Raw genomic sequence first — 21,217 nt, forward strand, 5'->3', positions numbered from 1 at the left:
ATTTCGATACCGAATCACCTATCAGCCGAGCGACTCTTCAGCTGCCTGTATCCTGAACGCTTCGCGCCATTCACTCGCAACCCGATCGTAAGCATGAACACACTCACACACACACACACGCACGCACGTCGGTTTCGGGGCAGACGAAATGAATCATCGGCTCGGTACGATACGATGCGCACGCTCTCCGGTACGGGTTCGTTCTCCGTGCGCCGCTCACCGGCGATCTGCCCGCGTACCGAGCAACGTGAACGAGATGGGTACGGGTACGGGCGTGAGCGAGACAGCCGGCCACAACACAGACTCTCACGAAGCGTGTGCGCGCGCCCGCTTCGGATTATAACGCTTGCCCGTGTGCTGCCGAGAAGCGGACGGGCCGCACATTCGTTACAGCAGCATATCGGCGGGCACATCACAACTGCGGTGTCTGTCGTCGAGGCTACAGGCACACGAGCGACCGAGGCTGCAGGACGTGCCGCGCTGGCCGAACACTGCATACGTTTCGGAGCTAGTGATGATCATTCGCGTACTCTCGGGCGAGAAACTGGTGCACCGGAAAATTGTAAGACGCGAGTTTGGTGGGGGGAGGTTTTTCTTTTTTGCTTTAAAGTGTAACGTTAGTTTAAAACTTTTGTAGTGTGCTTTGTGATAAAAGTGTGGACATCCAGCCTGGGCGAAAAGTGTGTTAGTGTGCACATGCTTTCTTGCAAACAATTTTTGTTCGCGTGTTACGCTTTTCAAATGCGTAGTGCGGGTAGTTTGTTTTTTTTTTCTGCCTAAATGGTCCCGCGTTCCACGAAAAAAAAAAAACAGTCGTCCTCATCCCCCACAATCATCCGGCTACACACAAATCACAGTCAAACACAGCTGCCATCAACCGACTTTTACTTGCGTGCCTTAGTGTGTGTGTGTGTGTGTGTGTGTATGTGCCCGTCCCTCACCGGACAACCACGAAAAGGCACCGGAATTGTGCAGAATTCCATTGAAAAACAAAATAGAACGCGAAATTGGTCGCCTTCCACTTGCAGACCAAGTGTGTATAGGCCTGTGTGTATCTCTAGCCGATAACTTCGATCCTCACTGGACCACAAGGAGTCTGAGGGTGGAAGGAAGGGGATGGGGGGGGGGATGAGTGGGAAGGAAGGAAGAGGGAAGCTGGCTCAACAATCAACCTCCGGGAATCTCTGCAACCTCCCCGTACCTCCTCCCCACACACCTACGCTTCCGATCCTAGACAAGGAGGCCGTCCTTCAAGAAACGAGTGACAGCAAGAATCGCAACTACGTTCAACATCGCAAGTGTTTCAACAATCGCGTGTGTGTGCCGATGTACACTTGTGCGTCTTTGGTGGTGTTGCTATTATTATTAATATGTTTAATCGTTTCGATGTTTTGACATTTTGGAAGTGACTAGAGGGCGCACGCGGATTAACAACCGGGACAGTTAAGTAGCTCCAGTCGTAGGTAATGGACGTGCAGCTTCGGTGATGATGTTCCGGGGCAAACATCTCTTGAAGCGCTGCCGAGTGTGGCAGGTGTTGAGCTATTGCGTTCGCCTACTGCCAGTGTCAGGATTGCCGGACTCTGGACGGTTTCTGAAAAGAAAAAAAACCATTTAGTGCATCGGAATGATTCGTCTGGTAGTGCGTGTGACAGCGTGCATCGGGCAGAATTGTTCGATTTCCATTGTTAATTCTTCTAATCTCTAGAATTTTTCGTTTTTAGGATTACAACGAATCAGTGTGCAACTTCAAAACTGCAAGCTAATTGAAGGTGTTGAAATATTAAAGCCAACAAGGGCGCGTGTGTTCAGTGTGTGTGTGTATTCAGTGTTTGAAGTAAAGGTAGTGCAAAATTGATAAACATTTTCGAAAAAAAAAGAATTCTTCGATCAGAGTATATCGGGATCAGCCAAGAAAATCAGCTATTGCCAAGAGGAAAAAAAAAAAACACATCTGCTGAAGATATTCACCAACCTGTCCCTGTCCTCCAACGCGTAGTGTGTCTCTGTGCGTGCGTGTGTGTGTGTGTGTATGTGTCGCGTGAGAAGGAGGGGAACCCTTTTTCTGTGGAAGAAGTGATCCACAGTAAGCTGGGGTGAAGTTCGTCGAATCTTCAATCAAACATAAACATATGAAATAAAACCTTGAAGACTTGATAAGGATAGCTCACGCGTGCTCGCATCGCTAAATTGATCTTGTATGTGTGCTTGCGAAACCTGTACCGTGTGTGTGTGTGTGAAGAAGAAGAGAAGAGGTTTCTTATGTTTGTGGTGTTGCACGTGGATCATTTGCTGGAGTGACAACGAGGTACGTGAATTTCTTCGATTTAAAGATTAACATCACTAAACCATTTTTTTTATTCTTCGATAACTTCTGTGGAAAATTTTTTGTTTCGGCGTAATTTTGGGCGGCAGATGTATGGGGTGAGGGGAAAAAAAAATAACGTGATAGGGCGGGCGCGCGCGCAACGGTAGAGAAGCAGCGAAGTGAAGCGAAAACGGTGTTGCGGAGGTGACTTCGGTGGTTCTGGGAATAGATCAGCAAAGGGGTCCGTATCAGCGTCTTTTCTCGCTTTGAAGGGGTTTTTTTTTTCTTCCACGCGCATTTCTCTATCCACTGTCGCCTCTTCTTCTCATCTTCAACCTCTTACACCTTCAACGTATTGTAGGTTATGTGTGTTCTTCAAAAAATTAGAAGTTGACTCCCGCATACAAAGCGATACTAGAGCTGCACCTTTTGCGTCCTTTGAAGGCATACGAAAAAAAAATCCCAAGCGGATTATTGGGGATATGCTGTTGCCCTTTGTGCGCGGAATATGCGCAGAATGTCCCCATCAGTATTGGGAATGGGAGACCTCTGTGAAGAGATACACACATCCCTATCTCCGGGTGCTTGCGTGTGCTGCTATTTTCCCTGCCAGAGGAGGACCTCCCGAGCACAGGGAATTGCGCTCTCCGCCATCTTCTGCGGACTGCTTGCTTGCGTTATGCTCTCTCCCGCCACTTTTATGCTCGTTAGCAGCGATGGATCTGGTTTTGAACTACACAGTTGCGCTTGTTCCCCTTTTTTGCAGTCAATTGCGTTCTGCTGTGTGTGACCCGCTCGACCTCGAAGAGTTAACACTGACGCCTCGGACTGTCTCCCGGTTTGATTTTCCACATCACAAGCACAAAACAGGATAGCACGGGGGCAAATGGGATGTTGTGTTGTTAATCCCTGCTTCACCTCTAGTTTGTTTTTTTTTTTGTGTTTTCTTCTTCTTCTTCTGTGGCACTACAACCTCGAGAGGTCTCGGCCTGCCATTTCTGGCTTTCTGTGACTTAATTTTACCCGTAGAAAAGTAGTCAGCCTTTCGTACGGGGAGGCGGTCTGGATGGGATACTTGTGTTTTCGGATACTTTAAATATTAGGCAGAATGAAAGAGGAGAAAAAAAAGTGTTGAGCGTGCGCATGGCTACATACACATACACCGGAGAGCAATTCTCTATGAACGGATGGATTCGGTTCGGCTGGTGCAGGAGCTTCATCAATTGTGTAGGAACACCTCTAGGTGTGTTTGTGTGTGAGAACCGTACGCCGAAGGATCCACCAAATTGGATCGTGTGCTTCAGACGCTTTCCTGGAATCGCACGATGGCGCTCGTTGGATTCTCCTCGTGCTAATCTGGCGAATAGAAACTGTTCTTGAATGTTTCGCTATTTTAGTCTCTTCGTTGTCTGATGAATGATGGTGCAGATCGATATTCCAAAGGCGGCACAAATCTTGCTTCGGTCTTGCGCTTCTTGGAAGTCTTACGTTGCTTTGGCAACCTTTCGCTGTGGAGGAGGAGGTACCAGAAAATATAGGTTGAGATTACTGTTTCATTTTTTTTGTTGAGTCTAGATTTCACCTCGTTCCCAATTCCCGTCCACATCTGTCACATTTCCATTGATCGTTGCTCGTTTCCAGTACGTCACGACACACTGGCAAATGGCATAATCGAGGTGTCAGCTCTACCACCCCCCCCCCCCCCACACCCCCCCATCCTCCCATCAATACAATGCCGCGTAATAGCAATTCAGCTCTTCAACCACCGGGTGTATAGTAAGCGAATTAAAAATAAACGAAGGATTATCGAAAGAGGTTTCACTCGACTCGAATCGATGATCGGTTGGGGGAGGGGGAAGGGGGAGGTGGTGCTGAGGAGAAAACATTCCACGCACTCCAAATAGGGAGAGAGAGAGAGAGAGCGAGAAATACAGTGTAAAAGAAGCGCTTTGATCTTACTTCAGGAACCACGGAGCTTAATAAGCGCTTAAGGTGGGGGAGAAGCGCTACTGGCTGGCTGGCTGGCTGGCTGCTGCGAGAGCACAGTGAAAGGGGGGATGGGAGGAAAAACGCACAACCCGCTTGCCGTGTGCGCATTGGAAATCGATGGTTGCTAGGGAGTTGCCCATGTCATGTACCGGGTTTGATTGCCCAGTTGCTTTTTCTTCTTTACCTCCTACTTGACAGTAGAGTGCGCGGACGCCAGATGATGAAAGCGGGTGACAACAGGGACCAGCAATTCCCCCCGTTCGGGGCGGTCACGTTCTTCACGATTGACAACTTTGCGTGACATTTATTTTCCTCTCACATCTCTCGTCTCACCAGCCCTCTCGAATCCCGCCCTCTACCTTTCTTCTACCCCCTCGCCCCAGACAGCGATGGTGGCGGGGACACGCAGATGGGCGCTGCTCTCGCATGCGAAATAGGAAGATGAACGCAATTACTGACCGTGTCTGCGTATGTAATCAATTGGATTGGAGGGAGATCACGATGATGATGATGATGATGGCAGAAATTGACAGAAGCGTCCCAATCGTCGATCGGTTCGATCTTGTAAAAGCAAACTCAAAGTAGGAAAGAGAGAGAGAGAGAGAGAGAGGCAGATCACTTAATGATAGTATACGAACCGAATGAGCTCCCTTACATATGACACCGTCACCATACAGAAATGCGATGATGTGAGGTTGTAGCCAAACTTGACAACTGATGCAAATTTAGTGTCTTCCAACCAGCATTTGGTATGTCTCTTATGTCTTCATGCGGAAACTATACATTTTTTTTCGCGGAGAGAAGTTGAGGATGACATGACATCAGGAACTCAATGCCCTAGATACGCCTTGATGGATGCATTCGGATATCCAGACGCTCTAATAAGCTTTTGGCAAGAAATATCTTGAAGACTGTTCACTACTCCAATACCAACTTTGGTGCTCGTTTAGGTGCTACATTTACCTTCTCTTACCTCTTCCAACGTTTCAAGATGAAGCTTGGAAAGCTGTCAAAACCCCCTAACCAAGAAGTTCTCCTTTAAGCTCGTTTATCGAGTAGAGTCCTCCTGATTTGATTTTTATTCTGCCAACGAATTGTAATGCGAACGTGCGGCACGTAACGAAATCAAGATCCACGAAATCACAAAAAAAACTGATCTGATTGGGTTTTGACCGGTCGTTGGCGAGATATGGCGGCGTGAGCCCCAAGCAGGCCATTATTGGCGGGTTTCTGGTGCTTCCTTCACGAGGACGTCAACCTTAAACCGCGTCAAATCCTCTTTGCTGATCTGCTGTTTTGGGGGGAGGGCGGTTGACTCCCGTCACATTGTTTCCTTTTGCTGTGAAGCATTCCTTCGCCGTCAGTTGACTTGATTGATTTCTTCAGTACGCTTTGTGCGCTTTGTCTCTCGTTTTCCGTGTCTTTCGATCCGAACGGCGGGGGGAGGTTATGGTGATTTTAAACTTCGTAATGTTTTCTACCAACTCGCGGGGTTCATCTCATGGCATCCCATTTGCTGACATGGTTGTGTGGACCTATATCCATCTTGGACCAATGGGGTACTCTCAAGCATTTTTTGTCCTAGATTGTTCTTTGTCCTCCTAGATATGACTTATTACGGCCAACGGTGCAAAGGTGATCACCGTTCAGGACACTCTATCCCCCCCTAACTCTCTATTGTAGTTTGGATGACTTCAGCTGCAAAATCATAGATAGGCATAATATCTCCGCATTCGATCGCCTATCCCTGTTGCGAATAGAATCCCTAGTGCGGGCTCTCACTGTATGACGCCATCATGCTGATCTGCAATTTGAGATATCTGAGGTATCTCCTCTGACTGTGAAACTGTCCATATTTTATAATATAAGTCAAGACTTATTCAGGCTATTCTAATCGAAATCTAGAAAGAATCCTTTTAGTATGAAAAAAGCCTATCTTCTCCAGCTTCAAAAACACATCCTCCCTTACAGTCTTGCTTGTTTCCCCATTCTTTTTGGCAAATCGTATTGGGAAGGACCCCCTGAAAAATTATACTTCTTTCCGTGGCACGAACACACACACAAAAACAAACACCCGGCCGACCAGACCAACATCTGGTCTTCTTGTCCTCTCCTTTATCTTGGTCAGCTTCAGAAGGCCTTTTCTCCCTCGATCGATAAAAAGATGTTCGCCTCGCCGTTGCTTAGCTCACCTTGAGAGATGTATCGCTCTAGCTTCGTTTTCCGTTGGTCACACACAGCCGTTAAACGAAAAGCGCTAGCGAAACAGCAGCAAAAAAGCTCAACCGACAAAAGAAGCTAACGTGTGTGTGTGGAGACTCCGTTCAGCTCAACGGCTGGTCCCGCGATGCGTAAAGCGGGTGATTAATAATAATGATGGAAATTTATTTTATTTCCCTCTTCTTCGCGCGATCTGCACCGGGTTCGCCCGTCCCCGACCTCTTCTGTGTCGCTTCTTTAATGCTGTGTGTGTGTGTGTGCTTTTCTCGCTCTCCCTCTCTTTATCTGTCTGACTTTATTCGCATTTTCACATCGCCGTATTTGGCGGTTGCGAAAAAAAAAACGGAAAGCGTGTTGGAGTGATGCTTGCAAGTTCTGGAGGGCACAAAACTCCCCCAGGTGTATGTCTCAATATCGCTCTAGAAATGCTTCATACGGCAGGACCGGGGTTCAAATCCCATCCCAGGACCGTTCTCCTCGTAGTGTGAGGATTTGACTATCCAACTACGAGATATCACTAAGTCGAGAGAAGGCATTAGGCCAAGAAGAGAGAGAGAGAGAGAGAGAGAGAGAGAGAGAGAGAGAGAGAGAGAGAGTATTGTAGATCATCAGGACAACATTCTTCCGACATTTTAAGGATATCTTGCACTAATATTCTCCATTGAAGTGACTTCAAAGTGACAGTTGAAAGTATGCTTTTAGCTTGAAGAAACTTTTACCCCCCCCCCCCTTGCGGTGAGTTTGGGAAGCTTCAGACGTTTGGAAGAATTACAAAGAATGAGCTAGGGAGAGAATGAGGCCTGTGATGTGACCAGGTGTGTTCTTGACCCAGCTTGACGTGCCACAGCCACAGTTGATCGTATCTACTCGATCACAACGACAGGAGAAGATCACAAAGGAACGCTCCATCTCTTCTTCACATCCCGGAGAGTAGTACGGGGGGGGGGGGGGGGGGTACACGGTCCAGTGGTTCCACGGGCCGGCCCGCAACTGCTTGTCCCTGTGAGAAGAGTAGTTTGGAAGCGAAAAAGGGCGCGCTCTGGAGCCTTTCTTAAGCTTCTGAAGCTCTACCCCCTTGGAAGCTCTAAAGAAGTGGAAACGGGGGGGGGGGGGGGGAGGGATGCTCTCCTATATATGTATCTACCTACCTTGCCGTGTGGTAGTGAGCAGGCGACGAATGTTATTGAGTGAAAATTCAGGGATGCACTGAATGGTGGAGGAGTTGGGGGGATGGTGCTGGAGGGAGGTGGGAGGTGTTTTACATTAATGCTCTACCTGCCAGCCCAACTACGCTTCTTTTGCGCTCGTCGTCTTACGGCATTCTGTTGATTTGCTGTCCGTTTTCGCGCGCGCGCACGCTCTCTCTATACGCGAGCACGCGGTCCGTTTTTCACTCTTACGAACGAACGATGTAAAAATGGGCATTCAGCTGGAAAAGCTCGGCACCGAGGCGCGGGGTAGCAATGCTAGAAAAATATGATGCACATTTTCCATCGGGTGGGGGTGAGAGAGGCCCCTGGTGTGTGCGTGTTGTGGAAAAGTGAGAATGAAACTGAAACTTGAAATGCACAAATGAAAATGAAAATAAAGGAAAACAAAACAAAAGAAAACAAAAGGAAAATTGCTAAATAAGAGTCTGTAGGTGAAAGAAAAAGTTTTAAGCAAAAGTAACAACAAAAAAAAAGAACCCATAACATAACAAATCAGTAAGGACTTGGTTAGTGGTAAAGAGAAGCGAGCAGTTTAGAAATGAAAGAAGAAAACAAGAGCAGAAAACAGAACCCGGTAAAGGGAAGGTTCGACTCGTATTTTGTGTCTTTCTCAATTTAAATAGCATTTTTTCGCAATTCTCATCACGTACACACATACACACACACCTATGTTGACTCGCCACCGTGTACTCTGATCTTTAGAAGTCCGCAATGTGGATGATGATTTTTCGGTTCGATTTTGTTGTTGCTGTACTTTGTCAGACTCGTGGAACCCCCCTTTCTCCCCCATCCACCCTCCACCATTCCTAACCCTGCCGTTCTTTACGGAGAGCACGTTTATTGTTTGGTTGTCAGTAGGCTTTTCTTCTCCTTTTCCTGAAGGAAGATGGCGGCAGCAGCAGCAACGCACCACACACGCCTCGCTTGACTGAGTTTTCCGTTCGCGTCTTCTTCCCGCGCGTGTGTGTGTGTGTGTGTGGACTTCCCCCCAGTCAAGCCCCGTGTCCCGTCTCGGTAGACGGGCTTCTCCCGTAGGAACGCGAAGTCTCTTTACCTCCCGCCCCAGGTGCTTCATCTCTGGCACATCAGAGCGCACGGTGGTGTGGTGCTGCTGCTGATCATCGTCCCGGACAATGATCAGGATCCCCGCAGCCAGAAGCACACGGCAGAAACGCCAGACACAAAAAAAAAGACGCAAACACTGTAAGAGACGTTGGTTGGTTGTGGTTCTTGGGATTGAAGCGGAATGGACGGGCTTTTGGAATGGAAGCTATTAGGGCAAGAGATAAAGAGGAAGCAACGTGTGTGTGTTTGATTGTCTCTAGAGAGCAGATGGAGAAGAAGACGATAATCATGCTGCTGAAGATCAGACAATAATCTCTTGTCTCTGATTGCTCGGTGCCCCGTGCGTCTGCCGGCATGTGAGTGTTGGGGCTTTTCTTCAGCCTCGCGCTTGGTAGGTGGAGGAGGAGGAGGAGGAGATAGAGAGACAGACACACACACACACAGAAGTCGACCTTTTAGAAGTGAATCTTCTGATCGCACACACCGTGCTTGGAAGAGGCGAAGGAAGCGAAAGACCCGAAGAAGGCGAAGCAGAGGCGACACGGTTGGCTGCTGACTCTGACGCTGAAAATTAACGCATTCAAGAAGGAATCGGTGAATCTTCAAACTCAAGAAGTTCCGAACTTCGTGTGTGTGTGTGTGCTTGCCTGGGAAGGACAGTGAATGTGAATGGTGGCGGATGAGAGGGCTAAAGCGAATTGATCTGCTGCTGCTGCTGCTGGATGGGTTCGCTCAAGCCTACATCAATTTTGTCTGTTGGCTGGCTGGCTGTGTACCCGGCGCTTTTTTTTCCGTTGTTGTTGTACTCTATTATCATCTCTTTGTTCGTTAAAATTTTATTCTTCTCCTCCGTGTCTTACAGCGAGAGGAGGGCTTCGTTCAGGTTCAGCTGCTGCTAATATATTACTGCTGCTGCCGGGGGATGATGACTATTCGCTTGAAAGTTTCATGTGCTCTGAGCGCGGGATGATGCGGTTTTTGTACTTATTTCATTATGTTTGAAAGTCCTGCGACCATAATGTTTGTTCCAGGGAGAAAGTTTATATTTATCCAAACTTTATTAAAAAGTACGTTGCTCTGCGGTCGATAGTTGATGGCGATTAAAACAGGCCACCGTGAGATGTCAAGCATCGCCGGACACGGCAAGTGTAGACAGGTGCACCTTCTGATAACTTTCTAGATGTGAGGAAACGAGACAATATAAGAGCAACCACCATCTCCTGAATCGATCGATGAAAGACTCATCTAGACTACATGTCGTCTGACAGTATCCAATCGATCCCAGATATTTCATGTCTCGTAGAAGTTCTAGAGACATAAAAAAGTGACGTCATAGCTCTTGATGAACATCTCTGGACAATATCCGAGAAATTTCACAGTTTTCACATCTTCAGAATTCTGGGATAATAGAATCCATATGAACTCTCCGAGATTTTATCATAAATTGCATGCCTCCAGAACCCTGGGATGATAGAATTCGAAAAAGAGCTATCATGCTAGAGACACAATTCTTGATTGAACTCTCTGGACAATATCCGAGAGATCCTACAGTTTTCACATCTTCAGAATTCTGGGATGATAGCATCCATATGAAATCTCCGAGATTTTATCATAAATTGCATGCCTCCAGAACCCTGGGATGATAGAATTCGAAAAAGAGCTATCATGCCAAAGACAAAATTCTTGATTGAACTCTCTGGACAATATCCGAGAGATCCCACAGTTTTCACATCTCTAGCCCTGATGGATGATAGAATCCGCAAAAGACCTACAGAGTTCTGGATGAAGTCTTCAGGACCATAGGACCATAGCATTATGAAGAAGCGAGATTTTTGAAGAATTCTGAAGAAACGTAGCGAACGTTTTTGTACACATTTTGCAAACAAAACATCCGACCTATGATGGTTACGAAAGAAACGCTACTGCTGGTGGTACACTGCGCGCAAAGTGGGTGACAGACCAAAAGTCATCTAAAAAATGCGTCATCAGCGCGACTCGCGTCTGCTGCTCGTGTTAATGACAATAAACAAAAGAGGCAACAACAACAAACCACACACATAACACATCTCTCCAATGCATCCTCCCTTTCTTCTATGCTCCCACACCACCACCACCCTCGGTTTCGGTACATCATTTTGCGCATCGTTACCCAAGTACTTGCGTTCCCCTCCTCGCTAACGGCGTTGATGTGATAATGTAGTGATGGGCCTTGTTGTTTTTTGGTTCGAGTTCGGCTGATTTCCATACCATTTTCGTCGCATGATGGGGAAGGCAGGCGACACCACTCATTTAACGGCTGCTGGATGTGCTAATGTGCAGACGGACGGAAGTCATCGAATAACGCACCTTGTTGCTTGCCAGTCGCGGCAGTTGGGCCGTGAGTCAATACGGGCATCTACACACGTCGCAAAGAAAGCAATGCTTCTTCGCCTCCTGGGGTGGTGGATGATGTGCGTTAGACACAGGCATTTGAGAGAGAGAGAGGACACATCACCGCCACCGGTCCGCCATTTTGAATTGCACCACCCAGCAGCGTGGTGTTTTGCCCTTGCGGCTTCTCTTCGGTTTAAATCAGGACGTTATTTTCCTATGGTTTCTTCTGCGGCACCTGGTCTCGCTCTCGTGCGACGGAAGCCATACAAAAGAGGCTGCCCGCGTAGTAGGTGCCGCACGCGAAAGAGAGAAAGTCGCCATCATCGCCTCCGTCGTCCGTTGGCGAAAAACAAAAAAAAAGGAAACCTGTTTCTTGGTCCGATCGATTTTTAGCTTCAACCAGCTTCTCACCAATTGTGGCGCAGAGTTTTTCGTGTTGTTTGGTAAGCCGAGAAGATGAACTCTGTCCTCCTTCTTCACCCTAAAGGAAAACAAGAGGCAAACAGGGGAGGGAAGTAGTTCTCCCAGTAAGTAGTAGCCAGCTACATTAATCGATAGCAAACAGCGTGCTGAGCGAGGGTAGAGGGTTGAACCAATCTCAGCCAGCAGGAGCAAGGATTCTAGGAGGTCGACGGCGGACGGCGGGAGATTAAAGATGGCCGCCACCACACATGGAGATGATGGCGGACGCTGCGCTCCGAGAGCAACGCCCTCCCGCGAAGAAGGTGCCAGCCAACGAATGAAGGGTTAAGCGTTTCTCTTGTTGTGCCTGGCCGAAGATTAACATCAACGGTTTTATTCTCCGTGCTTTCATCAAAGTTTTGATTTCTGGCTGCGAGAGCGCCTGGTCAATTCTGCTTTTACGATTTCATTTGCTTCTCCTTCTTGGTGAGCGCTACCCACTGGTTTCAGCTTCTGGTGCTGATGGTGCTGCTGGTGTTGTTATCGATCCGATGCTTGTGTGATGCTTTGTGTTGAGCCCGTTTCAGAGCTCTCCGGCACGACGGTACTCTGTGCTGAGAGGCCGTTTTTCTCGTGTTCCTTTTTTTTTGGTGTTTGTGGAGACCGGAGCCGAACCAGCACGACGACGACGGAGAGCTCGTCCCCGGGGAGGGGGAGTACTGATGATGATGCGCTCTTTTTTAATGACCTGCGCACACCGAGCCTTTTCCGGAGCCCGTTTTTGCTGTGCCCGTGCGCACTGTTGTGGAAGAAGGTGGTTGGAGATGGGCGACGGGTTTGGGGATGGGGGTGCGGATGGAAGATGGAAGATGGTGAGGTGAAGGCGGGCAAAGGAAGAAGCGCTTGCAGAAGGCACGGGCCAGCCCAATCTGGTATGGATGTTGTGGAGGAGCAATATCTCAACCCCCGTTCCTATAATTCCGCTCACCTGCTATTGATTGGACACACTTTGGGAACGTCAAGGGAGGGGTGTGGGGGGGGGAGAGAAACTCCCGGTTTTTACCGTGCCGAAGATGGTACGCATTTCAAAATCAATTTCGTGATTTCATTAGCTAAAAGGTAGCTTATCAGGCGTCAGGTCAGGAAAGCGACCAGGACTAGCGAGGACCTTGCATATGGAGCAGCTACAGTTGCTAGAATTTGTCGACTATATGAGCAGAAGACTTGCTTTATTTCTATGTACTTTCGCTCCAAAATGTTCCTACCAACTATCTGAACGCTCTGTGGGATGCTATAATGCTGGAACGGTGTTAGGCCAACTCGCGTAACCATTCCTGAGGGACCCACCACCTCACTCCAACATCAACACAGCGCATCACCAAGGATTCCACAGCTAGTTGGGTGTTGGTTTATGTGTGTGTGTGTGTGTGGTACAGTGATGTGGGCGGGGGGGGCAGAGGAAAGGCCTCGAGAATTTGTGGCGATATAGACGGCATTCTGAAGGGGCCGTGCCAGCCAGGAGAGCCAGCTACATTTGCTGGATGCAAAATGGTGTGGGAAGACAGAATGAGACAGAAAGCTGGGCAGAGAGAGGCAGGCCAGGGATATAAATCCTCCAGGCACTGGAGGAAATTCCTCGCATTTCTTAGGCTCCAGCCAACCTGCGACTGTGTGTTTTGTTGTCGCTAGTGGGAAGACTGTCAGCCATGCGAAGAGTTATGGTCAAGGTGGTGGTGGTGGTGGAGGAGTAGAGGAGTTGCGTTCGTGTTCTCTCTCTTCTTCTTTCGCACACACACACGTTGTCTTTGTGTTTCGCTTGTGGCGCCCTCCCCCCCGGGTATGGTTCCTTCATCCTGCGGCAGCCATTATTTGTGAACGCTGATGTCGCTGCCTGGCAACGTCCGGAGGTTGAGTAGGTGTCCCGCTTCCGCTTCATGTCACGTTCGTCTCACCGTGACTCCCCGGCCCGAACTTGGGTGTACAAGTTCGTTAGCGGGCGGCGGGGGGTTGTTGCTGTTGGGCTTAGCGGAGGAGAGAATCGATTTCTGCCAGCGGGTCCCTTTTCGACTTCATCTGAACTTTCCATCCTATTGCGGCTGTGCCTGTATTGCATAGTATCCTCTCGGGGGAACACAACTATCTGGTATGTGGAGTTGGTCGAGAGAGAGAGAGAGAGAGAGAGCACACCACACAACCAGTGCTCCAGGGTTTCCGGGGTGTACTGCACAAGGAAACATAAACCAACTCCCACCCCGGCGATTCGTTTTCGTTGGAAGATTTGGAAGAAGGAAAAAGAAAAACCCCCTGGAAAATGGTGCTGTGTCGACCAACTAGGGGGATAACTCATGACTCACTCAAACGTGTGTTAGACTCACGCAAACCTGGCACGGTGTGTGTGTGTGTGTGTAGGATGGGATGAATTATAGATGAAGCGGAAGCCGGAAGAGCAGCAAAATGGGAACGCAGGATACAGATCCATGATAATGGTAGTAGTGTGGTGTATAGCACAGTGCGCCACCGTGGTTGTTAAAAAGCAAAACAGGGGAGATCTGGTTTTGCCTCCTCAGAGGGGTCGAGAACAGTCCTTGCCCGCTTTGTGTGTGAAGGGATGCAATATCATCCCCTCTTTCTGCACAACAGCTAGAACGGGGGTGGACGCCTGTGGGAGATCCTCGAGGGTGATGGCGTTACAGACGGATTGTCGTTTGTGACGCCATCTTGTTTTGCTGTTAAATTTCCTGTCGCCACACCTGCTGTTGTTGTACAGTTGCTACGTTGCTAGCCCAAAGGTCCTCTCCAGTGCATCTCCAAACTTCCCAGATAATGTGTAGGGAGTTAGGAGGAGGACTCCGAGCCATTCAACGACCGGAAATGATTGCTCTCTCTTTCTCTTGCTCCTATTATAGTCCACGCTCACTCTTTGGGAGGGTTGTAATTTTCTCAACTCAATAGCGCTTCAGGATCAAACGATGGGGAGGTCCATGCCGGTTTTATTTGATTCCTTTGTTGCGTGAAAGTAATGTTTTCCAGGGAAATCTCGCCACTCAGAACTCTTACATTCATATTCCATGCTTATTCGATCGATTCTCGAAAATCGAATCGCGTCCCGGAAATCGAAATCAAATCTGACAGATTGACTCTCGCGACGAGGTTTCGTTCCCCCAAATCGTTAGTCGAAAATTGATTCGAAGGACTCTCCAGCAATTCAATTTATGAAGTTTATGGATCTAATGACGCAATGACCACCCCCCCCCCCCCCCCCTTTTGGCACATTTTTTCTCACTGGGACGTACAAAAGATCCTTGAGGAGGAACAAATAATCGAGGGCAAACGTTGGAGCGCAAGATTTGATCGACCTATCGACGGTTTTTGGGACGAATTTAGGAACTCTAGTGGCAGGAGTAGTTATGAAACTTGGACCCATCTCTGAGCATATCAGTAAAAGAGAGAGAGAGGCTTCCTTGAAGCCAACAGACCTTAGATAATCTGGAACCCCGGGGAACTGGAGAGCTGGAGAGTCTTCCTTTATTTTTGTGGTGGAGATATAGAGCTCTAGGAATACGATCCTGGGAGGGTGGTTGTAAACCGTGCTCCACATCTGCGCTCACTCCACCACAAACCCACAACACGCACACACACACACACTACTATCTCGCACGATTCGCGTGCATGATATGTGACTGTTTTATTTATTTTAGGCCTTTTCCCCGCCGGCTCTCTCTCCCGCTTGTTGCCGTGTGTGTGTCCTTTCGGTTGAGATACGAACGTGCGCGACTCACCAGTTTTCTAGCGTGGACAGCCCCAGCCGAGAGCCATCTAAAATCAATATATATAAGCCACCCTTCCCAACCCCGGACCATTTCGTGTATCTTTTTCGCTTTCTGTGCCATCTCTCGCTCTCTCGTGCAGTTTCATCTTTCCTGTCTGAGAAGAGTTCGGACAGGCGGGGGAGGGGGGGGGGGGGGGGCAGGAAGCTAGCGTTTGGAAGAACCTAATCGCATAATTTGATTAGGGTGCACACTCTGCCTGGCCCGAGAAACGAAGGACGGTTATAGACTTCTCTCCAGGGACACAGGGTAGGTAGCTCCCATAATCGAGTTTTAGCTGACGTTGACACACCACCGCTCCGAGGAGGAGTTGCCATCTTTGTTCCTTTTTGCCACCCCCCCCTCTGCTGACTGTCCCCCACCGCATTAATGGCAGGCACCGATCTGCCCGAAGCCATCGATCGATACTGTGAAATAAATCTAGACGCTGGTAACAATAGCTATCCATCTTCTGGCGAGGAGAACGGACCATCGCAACACACCTTATAGGAACGTTCTAATCCTCTGCATACAAGTATCTGGCGGTAAGCGAGTGTTGTGTGAGCCCGTATATATTGACGTTAACAGCAGAGACGTGATTCTCGGGTCTGTAACGCACATTGCCTCCGCGTGCTCTTCTGCTGTGTTGCTTTGTACATCAAGGTTGTGAATGATTTCTGATTCCTCCCCCCCCAGCTCCAACCACCGACTTGAGAGCAGACTTCACAAGCCGTGTGCGTGTGGTGGATGCTACGAGGGTCAGCCGATAATAGTATCCAATCTACTTCCACCTTCCAATTAAACAAAGGTGGTGATGGTGGTGGGCGCACGATGGTGATGAAATCTCCTCTGCAGGAATATACAACAACAGCACGAAACGCTAAAAATATCTACACTCGAGGCAGATAGTGCGAGAAAACGGTAACACCACAACGAAAAACACACACACACACACATCCTTGCCAGAGCGCGGAACAAGGACAACGAATCTTTCGCGGGGGATGATGATGAGAGGAACAGCTACCGTACGGTTAAATGTGTGTGTGTGTGTGTTTTATGGTGGGTGATGTCGGGGGGGGAGGTAAAATCCGCCATTTTAGGAGAGTGGGGGAAGAGCGAGAGATACGGTTTCTGTTTTGCGCAGGACTTTTGAACCGTTGCGAAATGGATAAACGGGGGGTCGGTGTACAGAAGCCAGAAACAGAAATCGCACGGGAAAACATTGAACGATTGGAGGGAACAAAACTTGATGTTGATTTCTGAATTGTGTGTGTGTGTGTGTGGGAGGGAGAGGAGAGGAAAGATTTGTCTTCAATTGCCATTCTAAAGCAAGCGTCTAGATAGAGCAATCAAACTTTATAAGAAGACCCGCACTAATTTGAAATGTCGATATATCCGATGAAGCGAGAGCCGTGTCTTTTGTATCTGTGCTCCAAGAAAAAAAAAACAGAGGCCGAAAAAGAAGACTACAAGCGATTACATTAATCTGAAGTTTGAAGAGGTCCCTTAGTGTGTAGATAAGGGCAAACATTGGAAAGAGCATAGTCCTGGTAATCCTCGGATCGTATTAGATTATCCTACGGCGCCCTTCAAAAAGCCTCTGACAGCAGTTGTTAACGCTACGAGATACGGAGTCGAGAGCTGAAGGCCGCAATCCACTCCTCGATGATCATACGCTCGATCTTTCCCTGCCCAAGCTGCTGCTCTCTGACCTCCTCCGTAACGGCCTTCGGACTCGCACGTAACAGACGCGTGTTCCGCCTTTCGCAGGAAGCAATCATCAATAGCCGCAGTGGAAGGAAGTGTGTCGAAAAAAGGCGCATTTCGGTAGCGGTTTCGTCGGTGTGTGACGAACAACGCCTCCACGGCACGGACCGAGTGGCGTATCAATATTCGAATTGCTTTAAATGAAACGGTGTTACGCTAGTCAAGGTTCTCTTCTTAATTTCGATCTGAGGTGCTCACCCGCGGCCCAAGGATGACTCACTCGAAGCTGTCCAAAGACTGCTCTGAGCCCCTGACAGTAAGTCTACACCGTGAGCTTTTGGACCAAGTTGGAGGGAATGTATATGAGGATAGACTTACCTGTCTGTGTCCTAGCGGGTGATTTATGTATGCAAATGAGCACAATGTCTCTTCGAGGATACACATCCGTCTACGGTCGGGATGGGGGGGTCCAACATGCGTTGAGCTGCAAGATGAAAGACTACACGCATACATCCCTCTGTGCCGAGAGCGATAGAGAGAGAGAGAGAGAAAGGAAATGGGTAAACATAACAATTGTGTGGCGGCGGTTCTGGACACGGGACACTCTCGAGGGACCGGGGAAGCACACAGAGCTAAACAGAGGGATTTCAGTTTTCTGTGGTGGTCCCGACCCGCTACCATGGTAACGAATCAATAAGATTTCGCCTCGTTATTACCAGAAGAGAAAAAATAATAATACCTAAAAGCCCTGGCGCGAGAACGAGAGACAGCAGAGCAAAGCACATGGATGCATGGCAGGTGGATGTGAAGCGTAGGGCTTGGAGAAAACGGGGGTTTGCGGGACAGGTGGGGAGAGATGATTGTTTTGAGGGTTGCTTCGACCCCCTGTTCAAGGCGTTGGGGAGGGGGGGGGGGGGTGTTTTTTGTTCAATCGTATCCTGCTTCCTTTCAATCTGTTGTCATGCTCTCACTCTTTGTCTCCGACCTACTCCTACTTCTTCTTTGTCCATCTCGCTCTCACCTTCTCTCTCTCTCTCTCTCTCTCTCGTTTTGATTCCCTCTTTCGATTTCAACCCTTTCGAAACAATTGTTTAAAAATGGAAAAAAAAATAACCGACCGGGGGCGTCCTTCCATTTTCGTGATGTGTCGTGTTCTCGTTACGGTTGGCTGGAGTTTCGTTCCTCTTCCTTGTTCTCCAGCTCGCCAACACCACCACCACAACGTTCAACGATATGCCGAGTGATATCGTGGTGGTGTGTCTCACTCTCGCACGGGTGTTTCCGCGTTTCGCCAATCGAGGCCACCCTTCTTCTTATATCCTCATCTGCGTGTAGATCAAGCTCTGCAAACGGCCGCCGGGATCCAGCCCCTAAGACCCCGGCTCCTGTATATATCTCTGCGTTTGGTGTGTTGGTGGTTGTGGTTGGCAACGACAGCAGTACACAGTCTCCTGCTGTGTGTCCACCAAACAGTTTCATGCGAGGGTAAGGAAAATGGTGGCTTTCGCTTTGCTCTTCGCAGCGCTATAAGATGGAGCGTAGCAGATAACAAGCCCCGGGAGGGGGAAGGGGGGGATGGTAAGGGGGGTTATAAAAGTTACGTCTCGTGTCTCGAAAGGAGAACGTAGAAACACTCCTATATCCTACCACCACAACCACCACGCTTTGTGTAGCTTGGGAAGAAGCGTAATCTCGCGTGATACGCTTGCGCAAGACTTCGCAAAAAAAGGGATGCTTGGTGGTTGTTGGGGCACAGTGGGGTGGGTGGAGAGGGGGTGGGGGGGGCTCGAAGGACTTCAGGAGTCGCAAGCACGGTCCCCTGTATCCCTGAAGCGCTTGAACCCCAGCGGAATAGATTGCTGAGGCATAATGCCATTGCAGGCTCTCCTCCATCTTGTCGCGCCATATTTGCTTGCGGTGAGTGTGTTTGCGAACCCTGGTGAAAATACTGCGAATAATGTCCCGCCACGCTACGAATATATGTGTGGTTGCGACTTCCCACATCTCATCTCACGAGCGAACGAGCGAATCCGGGTTTTGTTTTTTCGGAAGCGGCAGATGCGCAAACAGCAGCCAGCCAATCATGTGTGACCGTAGCCGGGTGGCAACACAGAGACGCCTGCCTGCCGAGAGAGAACGAGAGGGAGAGAGCGAACAAAAAGGGACGCTGGGAAAGATTAAACGCGCGATAGAAGCCATCGGAGGCGAGGCGACCTTATTGGTTGTGAGAAGTGTGGTGCCGAGCTGTGAGGACATCTTTGTCTCACATGTATGGGTGGGCCGTGTACACACGCGTGTGTGTTAAAGAGATCGAGAGAGAGCGAGAGGAAATCCCAGGAAAAGCCTGCGATGTGTTTATTCGGGGCGGCCTCACTAACGGCGGAGAGTGTACAGCCAGCTCCCTACCGTAAGCTCCGCATCCCTTTGAATCATTCCAACAACAACAAAAAGAGCCAAAGCCCTTTTCGTTGGTAGAGGAAACGTACGTGAAAGGGGAGAGGGAGAGGAAGAAGAGTGCGATGGTGCGCAGTTGTGTGATCTCTCTCTCTCTCTCTTTTGCGCTTTCCTTCGATGTTGCTGCTGCTGTGCTCAGGATATACGCGATGAAAACGAGATCGATCTCTCACTTGCGCTGACGCGCGCGCTCTCTCTCGCTCACTGTCGTGCGCTCTTCGGCTGCTGGGGGAGAAGAAAGAAAAAAAAAAAAACGGTGGTACGCAGGCACACATCCGACAAGGCGGTGTCTCAGCAGCTCCGGTCGCCTTCGACCTCGGTTCAGTCTGGGAGTCGAGCTGCAGACGATAGAACGTGAGTGCGTGTGCGTCCGTGCAAAGGGTGAGCGATGCACGGCAGCTCTTAACCAGCTTACAAGGCGCCCAATGGGATCCTTAGCTTCAAAAAAGCAAAAACCTTTCGGGGATTGGGGAAGCACTGTGATATACGCTCGACGGTAATTGAAACATCGATTCGTGTTGTGATTGTGGTACCGTGGTAGTGTGTAAAAGAGTGTGCCTGTGTGTGTGTGTGTGTTGTGATTCATAACTTATCGTGCCTAGCAGTGCTGTTCAATATATAAAGCTCTTCTTGGGGATGTCTTCAGCATAGCGACTCCCGCAATTTATGTACGTAACATTATTCGAATTTACTATACAAACAGATCAGCTTTCCATCAGCTAGAGACTCAGTGTCTGGAAGAATCAGTATCCTCCAGTAGCGGTTTTAACTCAACACGAGGAAGCAGAAGCCCTACAAAAAGCGTCGTGTAGCATTGTTAGTACACATGTCTCTCCTCACCGCTTCCAACGCGCTAGTGTGATTCTTGGCTCTAATGTTCAGTGCGGTACGATGTATCTTATGATGTGAGCGACCTAACCAGCAGAGAAGCATTCCATCCAGTCGTTCGTTTTCTGCTGTTCCGGTGGGTCCACCTGCTCCCTTCACAAAACACGTTTCATACCTCTTAAGCGAACACACAAAAAAGGCATCGTCGCATAGAGGCCTCTCTCTCTCTCTCTTCCTACAATCAATATACCAGCGATATCCACCACACCGGCAGTTCTGAGCCATCCCTCAATCCGCAGTACTACATCATCTACCGTCACATACAGCAGAATGAGAGGTTTCTCGTGACACAACTCCTGCGGGTCGGGCGACTACTATCAAACACCATGGGAAAAACCGCCCTGTAAACGTGAGAGGGTGGAGGTCTACAGCGTATGGGCCGCCGAGCTCTATAGGAGCACATCCTGAATGGCTTCCCCCCCACTCCCACGTCCTTACAACGTAGGAAGATTCCAGGGAATATTGGGGTTTGCCGAAGAAAAGGCAGGGTTCGGTGGAAAAACAGATCCGTCACCGCGCCCCGATGCCGACCCGGGACGGGTGGGGTTTTTCCATCGCTCCAGGGATTTGGATATGTGCATGTGCAGAGAGAACGCGCAATGTCCCTTGGAGAGCAGTAGTTGGTAGCAGCAGCAGCAGAAGAGCATCCCAATATGTTTGAAATCCTGCCTTTTGCACACACACACACACACATGGAAACGATGGATGGATATTCTGAATCTGAAAACGACACACCAGCGATGTTTGGGGCCCCCCCCCCAGGGAGACAGTATGTCCGCGACCGGAAGTCGTTG

General features: G+C 49.1%; 1 protein-coding gene across 4 annotated transcripts in view; it reads left to right on the forward strand.

The window, feature by feature from the left end:
• The first annotated feature begins 368 nt into the window (after positions 1-368).
• LOC118516438 overlaps positions 369-21,217 on the forward strand; it is a 34,153-nt gene continuing 13,304 nt past the window's right edge. Inside the window, exons 1-2 of one of the 4 annotated variants that reach the window (XM_036062343.1) lie at positions 369-562; positions 1,725-2,308. The gene's annotated coding sequence lies outside the window, so the exon portion shown is untranslated. Of the gene's footprint in view, positions 563-1,708; positions 2,309-19,237; positions 20,204-21,217 lie in introns of those variants that run through there. The other 3 variants (XM_036062332.1, XM_036062324.1, XM_036062338.1) reach the window with 3 other exon arrangements.

This window comes from Anopheles stephensi, chromosome X (assembly GCF_013141755.1).
Source record: "Anopheles stephensi strain Indian chromosome X, UCI_ANSTEP_V1.0, whole genome shotgun sequence".
Classification (NCBI taxonomy): domain Eukaryota; kingdom Metazoa; phylum Arthropoda; class Insecta; order Diptera; family Culicidae; genus Anopheles; species Anopheles stephensi.